Source organism: Nerophis lumbriciformis, linkage group LG28, assembly GCF_033978685.3.
Source record: "Nerophis lumbriciformis linkage group LG28, RoL_Nlum_v2.1, whole genome shotgun sequence".
NCBI classification, from domain to species: Eukaryota; Metazoa; Chordata; class Actinopteri; order Syngnathiformes; family Syngnathidae; genus Nerophis; species Nerophis lumbriciformis.
In genome coordinates, this window is record NC_084575.2 from 3761183 (window position 1) to 3778288 (window position 17106).

The window sequence follows — 17106 nt, forward strand, 5'->3', positions numbered from 1 at the left end:
CATTGATCCCTTCATTGTGTGCAGTTTGGAAAATTGAGCTAAGACTTTTAAATCACTGTTAAGGGCTTGTCCAGGAATTGAACCCGGGACCTCTCGCACCCTAAGCGAGAATCATACCACTAGACCAACAAGCCCTACGGCAACAGTTACCAAATTCTCAAAAAAGTTTATATTTTATCTGGGGAAACAACCTGTAACTGCACTTTTATTAACACAAATTTTGATTCACTACAATTTTCATGCATAAATGAACAAGAGCTTTTTCAGTAATTGAACCCCAGACCTCAGGCGAGAATCAAACAACTAGACCAACAAGTTCTGACTTGTCATTTTGCAAGAATCTCAATAAATGTGACATGTTGATAGGGAACAATCTAAAACTAGGTTAGTATATTGCACTTTTACCACTAATTTAAAGGTATGGCTATTTTCCTGCAAAAAAGAACTAAGGGTTACAAGCTCTGTCCTAAAACAATTAGAGCTTGTAAATTGAGCTACCACTGTATTTGATTTTATACATTTTCGTTGATCCCTTGAGTGTGTGCAGTTTGGAAAATTAAGTTAAGAGTTTTAAATCTCTGTGAAGGGCTTGTCCAGGAATTATACACGGGACCTCTCGCACCCTAAGCGAGAATCATACAAATAGACCATCAAGCCCTATGGCAATTGTTAACAAATTCTCAAAAAAGTTTATATTTTATCTAGGGCGATAACCTGTAACTGCAATTTTATTAACAAAAATTTTGATTCACTACAATTTTCATGCATAAATGAACAAGAGCTTTTTCAGTAATTGAACCCCAGACATCAGGCGAGAATCATACGACTAGACCAACAAGCTCTGACTTGTGATTTTGCAAAAATCTCAATAAATGTGACATGTTGATAGGGAACACAATCTAAAGCTATAGGTTAGTATAATACACTTTTACCACTAATTTAAAGGTTTGGATATTTTCCTGCAAAAAAGAACTAAGGGTTACAAGCTCTGTCCTAAAACAATTAGAACTAGAAAATTGAGGTATCACTGCATTTTTTTAAATTATTTTCATTGATCCCTTGAGTGTTTGCAGTTTGGAAAATTGAGCTGAGGGTTCAAAAGCACTGTTAAGGGCTTGTCCGGGAATTGAACCAGGGACCTCTCGCACCCTAAGCGAGAATCATACGACTAGACCAGGGGTCGGCAACCCGCAACTCCGGAGCCGCATGCGGCTCTTTGATCACTCTGATGCGGCTCAGCAGCTTACTTGCTGAACCCCCCGATTTTCCTGGGAGATTTCCGGATTTCGGTACCTCTCGCAGAAAACTCCCGGGATTAATATTCTCCAATTTTCACCCTAACAATAATAATAAGGGCGTGCCATGATGGTACAGCATTTAGCGCCCTCTACAATCTGTACAAACAGCGTGTGCCAGCCCAGCCCTTTGTTGTATGCATCTTCTACTTGCACACGCAAGTGACAGCAAGGCATACTTAGTCAACAGCCACACAGGTTACACTGACGGTGGCGGTATAAAAAACTTTAACACTCTTACTAATAATGCGCCACACTGTGAACCCACACCAAACAAGAATGATAAACACATTTCGGGAGAACATCTGCACCGTAAAACAACATAAACACAACAGAACAAATACCCAGAATCCCATGCAGCCCTAACTCTTCCGGGCTACATTATACACCCCTGCTACCACCAAACCCCGCCCCCACCCCAACCCTGCTCCCCCACACATCAGTTGCCCTGAAATTCGTAGTCTGACGGAAAAATCGGGAGGGTTGAAAAGTATGACGCTGTCAAGCGCCATTCATATAAAACTGGCGGGCCGCACTAACAAACATTCAATTTTCATATTAAGGTGATGGCTGCGTGTCTGAGACCCTTGGTTTATACATAGCACAAAGCAAAAAACAACAACTTTGTATGCAGTGTTATTTCATTCTAAATTTCAAAAGGTTTTTGTGGCTCCCATTGTTTTCTTTAATTTGTGAAGCTGGTCAAAATGGCTCTTTGAGTGGTAAAGGTTGCCGACCCCTGGACTAGACCAACAAGCCCCGAAAAAACAAGTTTCATCAAAAATGTTCATGAATTGTGAGATTTTAACAGGGAAATCATTCTGAAACTGGGTCAGTATATTGCACTTTTACCACTAATTTAAAGGTATGGCTATTTTCCTGCAAAAAAGAACTAAGTGTTACAAGTTCTGTCCTAAAAAAATTAGAGCTTGTAAATTGAGCTACCATTGTATTTGATTTTATACAATTTCATTGATCCCTTCATTGTGTGCAGTTTGGAAAATTAAGCTAAGAGTTTTAAATCACTGCTAAGGGCTTGTCCAGGAATTGAACCCGGGACCTCTCGCACCCAAAGCGAGAATCATACCACTAGACCAACAAGCCCCGAAAAATATAATTTTAGATACAAATCTCATGAATTGTGAGATTTTAACAGGGAAATCATTCTGAAACTGGCTTAGTATATTGCACTTATACCACTAATTTAAATGTATGGCAATTTTCATGCAAAAAAGAACTAAGGGTTACAAGCTCTGTCCTAAAACAATTAGAGCTTGTAAATTGAGCTACCACTGTATTTGATTTTATAATTTTCATTGTTCCTTGAGTGTGTGCAGTTTGGAAAATTCAGCGAAGCGTTTTAAATCACTGTTTAGGGCTTCACCGTGAATTGAACCCGGGACCTCTCGCACCCTAAGCGAGAATCATACCACTAGACCAACAAGCCCCAAAAAAAATCAACTTTCATCAAAAATGTTCATGAATTGTGAGATTTTAACAGGGAAATCATTCTGAAACTGGGTTAGTATATTGCACTTTTACCACTAATTTAAAAGTATGGCTATTTTCCTGCAAAAAAGAACTAAGGGTTACAAGCTCTGTCCTAAAACAATTAGAGCTCGTAAATTGAGCTACCACTGTATTTGATTTTATACATTTTCATTGATCCCTTCATTGTGTGCAGTTTGGAAAATTAAGCTAAGAGTTTTAAATCACTGTTAAGGGCTTGTCCAGGAATTGAACCTGGGACCTTACGCACCCTAAACAAGAATCATACCACTAGACCAACAAGCCCCAAAAATTATCATTTTAGATAAAAATCTCATGAATTGTGAGATTTTAACAAGGAAATCATTCTGAAATTGTGTTATTATATTGCACTTTTACCACTAATTTAAAGGGGAACATTATCACCAGACCTATGTAAGCGTCAATATATACCTTGATGTTGCAGAAAAAAGACCATATATTTTTTTTACCGATTTCCGAACTCTAAATGGGTGAATTTTGGCGAATTAAACGCCTTTCTAATATTCGCTCTCGGAGCGATGACGTCACAACGTGACGTCACATCGGGAAGCAATCCGCCATTTTCTCACTTTCGTCGGTGTGTTGTCGGAGGGTGTAACAACACGAACAGGGACGGATTCAAGTTGCACCAGTGGCCCAAAGATGTGAAAGTGGCAAGAAATTGGACGAAATTTGTTTTAAATACGAGGCTGTGGGGAAAGCCGACGAAATGGTCAGTCGTTTGTTCCGCACACTTTACCGACGAAAGCTATGCTACGACAGAGATGGCAAGAATGTGTGGATATCCTGCGACACTCAAAGCAGATGCATTTCCAACCATAAAGTCAAAGAAATCTGCCGCCAGACCCCCATTGAATCTGCCGGAGTGTGTGAGCAATTCAGGGACAAAGGCCCTCGGTAGCACGGCAAGCAATGGCGGCAGTTTGTTCCCGCAGACGAGCGAGCTAAACCCCCTGGATGTCTTGGCTCACACCGTCCCTTATGCCACCGAAGATGATCAAGAGAAGAATATCGACCCTAGCTTCCCTGGCCTGCTGACATCAACTCCAAAACTGGACAGATCAGCTTTCAGGAAAAAAGAGCGGATGAGGGTATGTCTACAGAATATATTAATTGATGAAAACTTTATTCATTACTCGCGGTTTTACGTAAATTATTATACATAAACTGTGTTTGCCAATAATTTAGCTTAACAATATTTATTTTTTTCAATCATTCGAGTACATTCGGGTAGTCTTGTGTAATGCAGTATTTTGTGTCTATTTAGGTATGGTTAACCTGAGTGCTGAAATCGTGGAAAAATATATGTTCTTAGCGTGCCTGAAATGGGCTGTCTGCACTCTCAAAGTGCATGTTGTTGCCAAATGTATTTCATATGCTGTAAACCTAGTTCATAGTTGTTAGTTTCCTTTAATGCCAAACAAACACATACCAATCGTTGGTTAGAAGGCGATCGCCGAATTCGTCCTCGCTTTCTCCCGTGTCGCTGGCTGTCGTGTCGTTTTCGTCGGTTTCGCTTGCATACGGTTCAAACCGATATGGCTCAATAGCTTCAGTTTCTTCTTCGATTTGGTTTTCGCTACCTGCCTCCACACTACAACCATCCGTTTCAATACATGCGTAATCTGTTGAATCGCTTAAGCCGCTGAAATCCGAGTCTGAATCCGAGCTAATGTCGCTATGGCTTGCTGTTCTATCCGCCATGTTTGTTTGTATTGGCATCACTATGTGACGTCACAGGAAAATGGACGGGTGTATATAACGATGGTTAAAATCAGGCACATTGAAGCTTTTTTAGGGATATTGCGTGCTGGGTAGAATTTTGAAAAAAACTTCGAAAAATAAAATTAGCCACTGGGAACTGATTTTTAATGGTTTTAACCCTTCTGAAATTGTGATAATGTTCCCCTTTAAGTGTTTTTAAATCCCTGCAGCTTCCATGACTGTTACACACTTGTGTCTACTGGCCTGATACTTAAACCTGAACATCTTATCACTCACAGTGCAACTAAACGGTTTCTCTCCAGTGTGTGTTCTCATGTGTGTGGTCATGATTTGCTTTCTGGAGAAACTCATCTTACAAACAGAGCAAGCAAAAGGTTTCTCTCCAGTGTGTGTTCTCATGTGTCTGGTCATGATTTGCTTTCTGGAGAAACTCTTCTTACAAACATAGCAAGTAAAAAGTTTCTCCCCAATGTGTGTTCTCATGTGTAATAAAAGTTCCTTTTTAGTGTAGAATCTTTTAGCACAAGCTGAGTGTCAGGTTCAAACACTTATGACATATATTCATCAGACAAGAAGCAAGGAATCATGCAGAGACAGAGTTCAATTTAGCTCATGAGGAGAACACATGGAGCTGCACACTTAGTCACAGTCTTGCCCTACGCTCTAAGGTTCAGCTCCCGCGTCCCTCTATTTATTCAAGAGTTCCACAGTCAACATCACTGAGGCCGCCTCTAAAAAGAGTGGTCACATATTTTATGCAAAGCAGGTCCAGGACGCACAATACGTGACAGAATGTGGTGGGGGCCTTGTGATTTCGCCTTGTCTCCGCTTTGTCTGCATGTTGTCATCTTATCCTCATTGAGGTCCTTAAAGTCTCTGCTTCGTCTGCGTGTTGTCGTCTTATCTTCGTTGAGGTCCTTGAAGTCCTTGGCTGTTAGCGGGCTAAAACAAAGATAACATCTGTGGCTGAGGCCACCCCTCAGACAAGAAGTTTTTGTCCTTGCACAAATAGAAAAGTCTAACTTGAGCACAATAACTAATAACTAAAGCAACAGACTTTAAGGATACTAAAGTTAGTGTGATAATATATACATAATTATTCTAACACTGAGCAAGCAAAAGGTTTCTTTTCAGTGTGTGTTCTCATGTGTAATATAATTTTCTTCTTAGTGTTGAATCTTTTAGCACAAGCTGAGCAAGCAAAAGGTTTCTCTCCAGTGTGTGTTCTCATGTGTATGGTCATGTCACCCTTTCTGGAGAAACTCTTCTTACAAACAGAGCAAGTAAAAGGTTTCTCTCCAGTGTGTGTTCTCATGTGTGTAGTCATGTGTTCCTTTCTGGAGAAACTCTTCTTACAAACAGAGCAAGTAAAAGGTTTCTCACCTGAGTGTGTTCTCATGTGTAATATAATTTTCTTCTTAGTGTTGAATCTTTTAGCACAAGCTGAGCAAGCAAAAGGTTTCTCTCCAGTGTGTGTTCTCATGTGTATGGTCATGTCACCCTTTCTGGAGAAACTCTTCTTACAAACAGAGCAAGTATAAGGTTTCTCTCCAGTGTGTGTTCTCATGTGTGTGGTCATGTGTTCTTTTCTGGAGAAACTCTTCTTACAAACAGAGCAAGAAAAAGGTTTCTCACCTGTGTGTGTTCTCATGTGTAACATCATTTCAATCTTAGTGTTGAATCTTTTAGCGCAAGCTGAGCAAGCAAAAGGTTTCTCTCCAGTGTGTGTTCTCATGTGTAATATACTTTTCTTTTTAGTGTTGAATCTTTTAGCACAAGCTGAGCAAGCAAAAGGTTTCTCTCCAGTGTGTGTTCCCATGTGTATGGTCATGTCACCCTTTCTGGAGAAACTCTTCTTACAAACAGAGCAAGTAAAAGGTTTCTCTCCAGTGTGTGTTCTCATGTGTGTGGTCATGTGTTCCTTTCTGGAGAAAATCTTCTTACAAACAGAGCAAGCAAAGGGTTTCTCACCTGTGTGTGTCCTCATGTGTAATATCATTTCCTTCTTAGTGTTGAATCTTTTAGCACAAGCTGAGCAAACAAAAGGTCTCTCTCCAGTGTGTGTTCTCGTGTGTCTGGTCATGTGTTCCTTTCTGGAGAAACTCTTCTTACAAACGGCGCAAGTAAAAGGTTTACCACCTGTGTGTGTTCTCACATGTAATATAAGTTCCTTCTTAGTGTTGAAACTTTCAGCACAAGCTGAGCAAGCAAAAGGTTTCTCTCCAGTGTGTGTTCTCATGTGTGTGGTCATGTCACCCTTTCTGGAGAAACTCTTCTTACAAACAGAGCAAGTAAAAGGTTTCTCTCCAGTGTGTGTTCTCATGTGTGTGGTCATGTGTTCCTTTCTGGAGAAACTCTTCTTACAAACAGAGCAAGCAAAAGATTGCTCACCTGTGTGTGTTCTCATGTGGAATATCATTTCCTTCTTAGTGTTGAATCTTTTAGCACAAGCTGAGCAAGCAAAAGGTTTCTCTCCAGTATGTGTTCTCATGTGTTCTGTAAAATGACTCTTCTTTCTAAATGATTTCCCACATTCAGAGCAGTCAAAGTGTTTGTTGTTAGTGTGATGTCTCGTATCACCTTTAGAGTCATTTTTACTCTCCAAAGGTTTTTGGATGTGGTCACTGTGATCAGAAGAGTGTGACATCATGTGGTCCATGTCTGACAGTGGAGCAAAGATGCTGTCTGGTTCTGACTTGATATCTTCACAATGCTCTCCATCAGCTTCTGTGATGTGTTGACTTACAAGCTCCGCCCCTCTGTTCTCCTCACTTTGACTGTGATGAAGCTGTAAGGACTGAGCTTCATCTTCATCATGAAGCTGCTCCTCTTTAATGTGGGAGGGGGCCTGTAGCTCCTTCTGTCCCACACTGGTGTGCCACTCCTCTTCATGACTCCCCGCTGACACCCGCTGGACGTCTGCAGAACAAATGAGGTGTTACTGTATTGAAGTTTGCAGTATTCAAACTATTGACATGTGAGCTAGGCCAAATAGACAGTGATGGGCAAGCTACCTGGACAATGTAGTAAGCTAAGCTACAAGTTACTCTCAATTAAATGGAGCTAAGCTATCCTCAGAGAATTGGAGCACGCTACACTACAAGCTACACTGCAAAAGTAGCTTGCCACATCAAAGCTACATTTAACAGCATTTATATACGGTATATATATATTTTATATATATATATATATACATATATATATATATTGTCCCACATGTATAATATCAATGTTTATGTTGTCCATGGAAAGAAGTTAGTAAGAAGCAAAAGAAAAACAACCAACCATGGATGACAAAAGGACTGAAAAATGCTTGTCACAAAAAAAAGACATTATATGGAATATTAATAACACAGACATCTATAAATAAGTATAATAAATATAAAAACAAGCTAATTGGTATACTAGGAACATGTAAGAAGGAATACTACAGACAATTATTAAAGAAGAACAGAAACAACATGAGAGCAACATGGGGCATCCTAAATAGCATCATTAAAAATGCTGCTAAGAAAGATTACCCCCAGTACTTTCTACATGGAAATACAAAAAATGACAATATGAACCAAATAGTTGAACGTTTTAATGATTACTTTGTTAATATCAGAAACAATGTGGAACAAAGATTTCCAAATGCAGATGATGGATCAGTTGAGGACTTGAGTGAGCTCATAGACAGAAATCCCAATTCCATGTTTCTTAAGAACGTGACAAAAGAAGAAATAATCAAAATTGTAAAACATTGTAAATCCAAGACCTCAACCGACTGTCATGGAATAGATATGGTAACCATAAAAAAGGTTATAGAAGACATTTCAGAACCTCTGACATATATCAGCAACGTATCATTTCTAACCCGCAAATTCCCTGACAAAATGAAAATTGCAAAAGTTGTACCAATTTCTAAGAATGGAGACATACACCAGTTTACTAACTACACACCAGAATTCACAGCAAATATGTCAACATGGATAGCATTGATCCAAATAACAGAGGAAATGAGCAATGCAATAGATGGTAAAGAATGTGCGGCCGCAGTATTCATGGACTTAACTAAAGCATTTGACACAATTAATCATGATATTTTTATAACAAAACTAGAAGGATATGGCATCAGAGGTTTGGTCTTGAACTGGGTAAGAAGCTATTTAACCAACAGGAAGCAATATGTGAAGATGGGTGAAAATATGTCAACACAGCTAGATATATCTTGTGGTGTACCCCAGGGATCAATACTGGGACCAAGATTGTTTCATCTTTATATAAACCACATTTGTAAAGTTACAAAGGACTTAAAGTTAGTTTTATTTGCAGACGACACAACTGCTTTCTGTTCAGGAGAGAACACACAGAAGATAATACAAATAATAACAGAAGAAATGAACACATTAAAAAGATGCTTTGACAATCTTTGAATCTCAGTAAAAGTAAAATAATGCTATTTGGTAACAGTAGAAGAGAAAGTCAAACACAAATACAAATAGACGGAATAGAAATTGAAAGAGTAAATGAAATCACATGTCTAGGTATAATAATTGATGATAAATTGAACTGGAAATCTCATGTAAAAAATAAACAACATAAAGTAGCAAGAAACACGTCAATAATGAATAAAACAAAACATGTTGTAGACCAAAAATGACTCCATATTCTCTACTGCTCACTAGTGTTACATATCTGACTTATTGTGTAGAAATATGGGAAATAACTACACAAGTACACTTCATTCATTAACTGTGTTACAAAAAAGATCAGTTATAATAATACATCATGTTGGATATAGACAACATACAAACACTTTATTTATTGAATCAAAAATACTGAAATTCCACCACATAGTGAATTTGCAAACAGCTAAAATGATACACAAAGCAAACTATAACCTGCTAGCCAACAATGTACAACAATTCTCAGGAGAAATATAATCTTAGAGAAAAATATAATTTAAAACATTTGTATGCACGTACAACACTTAAGACCTTCAGTATATCAGTATGTGGAATTAAATGATGGAATGGATGAAGCAAAGCAATCAAACAATGTACTAATATGATCCACTTCAAGAAACTCTTCACACTTAAAGTGTTTACAAAGTACAAAGAAGAAGATAAACATTCTCAATTTATTTCATCCATCATTCATTTTCTACATCATCTTACTCATCTCACCATATGAAATATAACTTACTTCACTCATTATTATTTATTTATTTTTATTGTGATTACTTATGGAGTATATTGTGAATACATTGAGAACAGGAAGTGAACTAAAGTGTTAGCAACTGTTATGTAAAAGAAAAGTGGTAGAATTAAATAAGCTCTGCTTCTTCCTACTCCTTTTCAAACATGTTGAAAAGACAAACTGGAAATTGTGATGTATCATGTTGTATACATGCATGTGTGATGTATCATGTTGTATGCATGCAGGTGTGATGTATCATGTTGTATGCATGCATGTGTGATGCATCATGTTGTATGCATGCATGTGTGATGTATCATGTTGTATGCATGCATGTGTGATGCATCATGTTGTATGCATGCATGTGTGATGTATCATGTTGTATGCATGCATGTAATGTATCATGTTGTATGCATGCATGTGTGATGTATCATGTTGTATGCATGCATGTGTGATGTATCATGTTGTATGCATGCATGTGTGATGTATCATGTTGTATGCATGCATGTGTGATGCATCATGTTGTATGCATGCATGTGTGATGTATCATGTTGTATGCATGCATGTGTGATGCATCATGTTGTATGCATGCATGTGTGATGTATCATGTTGTATGCATGCATGTGTGATGTATCATGTTGTATGCATGCATGTAATGTATCATGTTGTATGCATGGATGCGTGATGTATCATGTTGTATGCATGTGTGATGTATCATGGTGTATGCATGCATGTGTGATGTATCATGTTGTATGCATGGATGTGTGATGTATCATGTTGTATGCATGCATGTGTGATGTATCATGTTGCATGCATGCATGTATGATGTATCATGTTGTATGCATGCATGTGTGATGTATCATGTTGTATGCTTGCATGTTCCAAATAAATTCAAAGTCAAGTCAACTCAACTAACATTTGGTGGACATTCAAGCCACAAAATGCAAATGGAGTATTGTTGGTGTATTTTGGATGGTTATAGAGGACCTCCCATTGGCTCCATTGCAAGTGGACTTTTATTTACATTTATGAGTTAGAATTAGGGCTGGGTGATGTATGGAATATACTGGATATATCGTGGGTTTGTCTCTGTGCGATATAGAAAATGACTATATGGTGATATTGGAGTATATGTTCTCACACAGTTGCTTTTAGCTGCAGGCATTACACTACAGGCTCTTCTCACTCTTTCTTGTCTCTCCTTCTCACAGAGACATAAAACAAGCGCACCTTCTTACATACGTCACATACTGTCACGTGTGCAACGTCATACGCTCTCACGGAGCAGACAGGTAGCGGCATGGTAACGTTAGCTGTGGTGCTAGTGGTAATACGAGAGAAAGAAGGTGCCAATCTGGTAACAAATGAAGGAAGAATTAATTCCCAAGAAAAACAGCAGGGGGTCCATCGTCTGGCGGTGGTTTGGCTTCAAGCGGGTAGATGGTGAACAGACAACCGTTATGTGTCAAGTATGCGGCAAAAGCGTTGCTACAAAAAGTAGCAGCACTGCTAATGTAGCATCATTTGAAAAGTCACCCGCTAGAGAATGAGGAGTGCTTGAAACTCTGCATGTCAACATCTCCGTTCAGTGCCACACCCACAAAATGCCCAAGCAACCATTTCCACATCAACACCGTATGAAACAAATAGTCAACAACAGAACGAGATAACGTCCGCAGGAACCTACCACATAGTGAAGGACATACACTATTTGATTTCCTATTATGCAGCTCATTTTTATTTGACACTTATTGAAATATCTTGTGTGACATCATGCACAAAAGTGCATTTTATTTGTTTTTAACTACTGTAGTGGCGTTCGGTACAAAAAGTGCACTTTAATTTAGTGTTGTTTTGATATGTCATCTTAGTGACATCATGCACAAAAGTGCACTAATAGCTTGTTTTAAAATGTCTCTGACAATCTTGCACTTTCTGTTTTGAAATGACATGAATGTTTGTGCCACTGCTTAATAACTGTTTAATAAATACACTTTTGCTAAATTGACTTAGTTGTGATTTCCCTTTCTGCATGAAAGTTTAAAAGTAGCATATATTAATGCAGTATGAAGAATAATGTTTTAAAGTAGACACATAGAATCATCATACTGCTGTGATTATATGCATCAAGTGTTCATTTAAGGCTAAGGCAAACATATCCACATATATATGGTGTATCGTGACATGGACTAAACATATCCACATATATATGGTGTATCGTGACGTGTTCTAAACATATCCACATATACATGGTGTATCGTGACATGGCCTAAACATATCCACATATATATGGTGTATCGTGACATGGACTAAACATATCCACATATATATGGTGTATGGTGACATGGCCTAAACATATCCACATATATATGGTGTATCGCGACATGGCCTAAACATATCCACATATATATGGTGTATCGTGACATGGCCTAAACATATCCACATATATATGGTGTATGGTGACATGGCCTAAACATATCCACATATATATGGTGTATCGTGACATGGACTAAACATATCCACATACCGTATTTTCCGCACTATAAGGCGCACCGGATTATTAGCCGCACCTTCTATGAATTACATATTTCATAATTTTGTCCACCAATAAGCCGCCCCGGACTATAAGCCGCGCCTACGCTGCGCTAAAGTGAATGTCAAAAAAACGCTGCGCTAAAGTGAATGTCAAAAAAACAGTCAGATAGTTCAGTCAAACTTTAATAATATATTGAAAACCAGCGTTCTAACAACTCTGTCCCAAAATGTACAAATGTGCAATCACAAACATAGTAAAATTCAAAATGGTGTAGAGCAATAGCAACATACCGGTAATGTTGCTCGAACGTTAATGTCACAACACACAAAATAAACATAGCGCTCACCTTTTGAAGTTATTCTTCATTTGTAAATCCTTCGAATTCTTCGTCTTCGGTGTCCGAATTGAAAAGTTGCGCAAGCGTGGGTTCCAAAATGGCCGGCTCCGTCTCTTCGAAGTCATCGGATTCAGTGTCGCTGTTGTTGTGCAGCAGTTCTGTGAATCCTGCCTTCCGGAAAGCTCGGACCACAGTTGTGACAGAAATATCTGCCCAGGCATTTACAATCCACTGGCAGATGTTGGCGTATGTCGTCCGGCGCTGTCTGCCCGTTTTAGTGAAGGTGTGTTCGCCTTCGGTCATCCATTTTTCCCACGCCGTTCGCACTCGTGATTTGAATGCCCTGTTGACACCAATATCCAGCGGTTGGAGTTCTTTGGTTAATCCACCCGGAATGACGGCGAGTGTTGTATTTGTGTGCTTCACTTGTTTTTTGACACCATCTGTGATGTGGGCGCGCATAGAGTCGTATATCAACATGGACGGAGCAGCGTGAAAAAAGCCACCCGGCCTCTTCGCGTAAACTTCCCTTAACCACTCGCTCATCTTTTCTTCATCCATCCATCCCTTCGAGTTAGCTTTTATGATGACGCCGGCTGGAAAGGTCTCTTTTGGCAAGGTCTTCCTTTTGAATATCACCATGGGAGGAAGTTTCTGGCCATTAGCATGGCAAGCTAGAACCACAGTGAAGGATGACTTCTCATTCCCTGTGGTGCGAATATTCACCGTACGTGCTCCCGTTCCACAGTGCAGTTCACAGGAATATCAGTTGCTGTGAAATACGGTAGTAATCCGTGTGCGGATGGAGAGATTGCGTCTTTTTATGAACCGGATCCTTGTCCTTTGTAGGAGCCATTTTGTGGTCTTTACAGATGTAAACAGGAAATGAAACGTACGGTGATATCCGCGCGTTTTTTCTTCTTCTTCCGGGGGCGGGTGGTTGCTTAAAGCGCTTCCTGTTCTATGGGGGCGGGTGCTTTCCTTGGCGGTTGCTTGCGTAGAAGAAGAAGCGCTTCCTGTTCTACCGGGAAAAAAGATGGCGGCTGTTTACCGAAGTTGCGAGATCGAAACTTTATGAAAATTAATCGTAATAAAGCGCACCGGGTTATAAGGCGCACTGTTAGCTTTTGAGAAAATTTGTGGTTTTTAGGTGCGCCTTATAGTGCGGAAAATACGGTATATATGGTGTATGGTGACATGGCCTAAACATATCCACATATATATGGTGTATGGTGACATGGCCTAAACATATCCACATATATATGGTGTATCGTGACATGGACTAAACATATCCACATATATATGGTGTATCGTGACATGGCCTAAACATATCCACATATATATGGTGTATGGTGACATGGACTAAACATATCCACATATATATGGTGTATCGTGACATGGACTAAACATATCCACATATATATGGTGTATCGTGACATGGCCTAAACATATCCACATATATATGGTGTATGGTGACATGGACTAAACATATCCACATATATATGGTGTATCGTGACATGGACTAAACATATCCACATATATATGGTGTATCGTGACATGGACTAAACATATCCACATATATATGGTGTATGGTGACATGGACTAAACATATCCACATATATATGGTGTATGGTGACATGGCCTAAACATATCCACATATATATGGTGTATGGTGACATGGACTAAACATATCCACATATATATGGTGTATCGTGACATGGACTAAACATATCCACATATATATGGTGTATCGTGACATGGCCTAAACATATCCACATATATATGGTGTATCGTGACATGGACTAAACATATCCACATATTAATAAAAGGCCATATCGCCCAGCCCTAGTTAGAATGTGATTTATTTATTTTTATATATCCACCCTCATGTCTTTTATAATGATTGTGAACGATAGAAAACAATCCCCAAAAAAGTGCAGTTCCCCTCTAAATTCCAATGATTAGATTTAAGACTTGAAGTGTATGAGCATGAAGTGATGAATCCTACTTGGATGCGTCTTCTAAGACAAAGTGAACAGTCCAGTTGTGATGGATTGAATGCCCTGAGAATAAAATGATATGTGCTTACTTGGACTGTGATGAAGCTGTGAGGACTCAGGTGCTTTGTCTTCATGCTCTTCAGTCTTCACAGAGACAACAGTCAGTGGAAACTTGCTGACATCATCCTCCTCCTGCCCTGGAAGAAACTCTTCCTCCTGAGTAACCCAGAGATCCTCCTCTTCTTCTTTAATGTGGGGGGGCTGTGCATCCTCCTGCTGCTGAAGGGGACGTTCTTCTTGACGAGCGTTCATCTGTTGGACGTCCGCAAGACAACACAAACAGACTTCAGCTCAGATGTGTCAAATATTTTTTAGTCTATCAAATATAATATTTTCCAAGTGGACAGACACCACTTTCTGGTGATGTTCTTCTACACATGGAATAATCATCAGTTATTGATTATTATGAATTGTGTAATTGATCTTGTTTTTTGCATTTACATAAATTATTGATTAAAAAGTAACAACTTATAGAAAACCTCCTGCTGGGATTTTAATACCGTCATGATTGCATTAAGTCAGTCTGCACAGATACAAGTTTCATTGTGCTGCAGCATCGAGTGACGCCAACTCGCTCCTCCCACTACCAACCTACCAGCCAACCTTGACGTGTCACGTGCACCTCCAAAATAGTCCGACCTCACGTCAACGGTGACCAGGACTGCAGAGCTGTGATCGGTTGGCTTTACTTTTACACGCAATATCCTCTCCTCGTTCTTCCTTCTGCGAAAGCAACATTCTTAAACCCAACAAAAAAACAACAGAAGTGCAGCGAAGCACGTGTAACAAGTGCCAGCAAGTGTGGCTGTGCGATAGTATGTTGGTTGAACCTCACTCACACCTTAAGAAATGTGCTGGCGTGAAAATATATATACACTATATTGCCAAAAGTATTTGGCCATTCATCCAAATGATGACAATCAGGTGTCCTAATCACTTATAAAACCAAGCACTTAGGCATGGAGACTGTTTCCACAAACATTTTGTGAAAGAATGGGCCGCTCTCAGTGATTTCCAGCGTGGAACTGTCATGTGCAACAAATCCAGTCGTGAAATTTCCTCGCTCCTAAATATTCCAAAGTCAACTGTCGGCTTTATTATAAGAAAAGTGAAGAGTTTGGGAACAACAGCAAGTCAGCCACCAAGTGGTGGGCCACGTAAACTGATAGAGAGGTCAGCATAGTGCAAAGACTCTCTGAACAGTCAGTTGCTACAGAGCTCCAAACTTCATGTGACCTTCCAATTAGCCCACGTACAGAACGCAGAGAGCTTCATGGAATGGCTTTCCATGGCCGATCAGCTGCATCTAAGCCATACATCACTAAGTACAATGCAAAGAGTGGGATGCAGTGGTGTAAAGCATGTCACCACTGGACTCTAGAACAGTGGAGACGCCTGGACTGATGAATCACGCTTTTCCATCTGGCAACCTGATGGACCAGTCTGGGTTTGGAGGTTGCCAGGAGAACGCTATATTTCGGACTGCATTGTGCCGAGCGTGGAATTTGGTGGAGGAAGAATTATGGTGTGGGGTTGGTTTTTCAGGAGTTGGGCTTGGCCCCTTAGTTCCAGTGAAAGGAACTTTGAATCCTCCAGAAAACATGTTGGACAATTCCATGGGATGGCACTTCAAGTTCTTATGTGAGTAAAGGCAGGTGGCCAAATACTTTTTGAAAGATAGTGTATATAAATACATAAATATATATATTTTTTTGAGAATATTTGGGTACCTCATGATTCGATTACAAACAAAATATTGATGCATGTTCAATTTGTGTACAGTATATTAAAGCCATTTTAATATTTAACATTTATTTCATTAAATATTTACTTACATATATAATATATATATATAATCACTTACAATTGTGCAAATAGTGTATTTGTAATAACAAGCATCAGTTGATTGAATTTCCATGATATGTCCCCCCCCCCGCAACCCCAAAAAAGGGACAAGCGGTAAGATAATGGATGGATGTTATCAAGGTAATAGAAGTGCATGCAAACAACATAATTTGTATTTATTGCTAATAAAGTTAGCACCAACACAAAGTAGACTACTGCAATGTATGTGTAATATATTATATTACACTGTCATAATAATAATAATTTAAATTGTTGTCCTGTAAAGCGTCTTTGAGTACACTGAAAAGTGCTATACCAAATAAAATGTTTTATTATTATTATTATACCATGTGACTTATTCCAGACTTAAATTACGAGACGTTCGTTCCTTTCTAGTAACAAATATTTAATGATGTTAAGCGTGACTGTACTATAGAGCAAAAAAAAACAGTTAAAGTATTAAATAAGTCAATATAATTCTCATAGAGAACATATAAAATACACTCCTCAGACGCTCGCATTTGCTACAAAGGCCTGCTAGCTGGCTAACGCTAGCACGTTAGCTTCGAACAACATATCAGGTAAATAATATAAACATAT

At 39.1% G+C, this 17106-nt stretch overlaps 2 protein-coding genes and 2 non-coding genes across 4 annotated transcripts in view; 1 reads left to right on the plus strand and 3 right to left on the minus strand.

Annotated features, from left to right (window-relative positions):
• Positions 1-17106, minus strand: part of LOC140680121 (uncharacterized) — a 1112395-nt gene that overhangs the window by 422624 nt on the left and 672665 nt on the right. The gene's annotated exons all lie outside the window — the stretch shown is intronic.
• The window catches only part of LOC133570587 (uncharacterized), a 353516-nt gene that overhangs the window by 46133 nt on the left and 290277 nt on the right, over positions 1-17106 (plus strand). The window lies entirely within an intron of this gene.
• Positions 63-134, minus strand: trnap-agg (transfer RNA proline (anticodon AGG)). Its single transcript has one exon. It is a non-coding gene; the product is annotated as a tRNA-Pro (tRNA).
• trnap-ugg (transfer RNA proline (anticodon UGG)) lies at positions 2328-2399 on the minus strand. The gene has a single exon. It is a non-coding gene; the product is annotated as a tRNA-Pro (tRNA).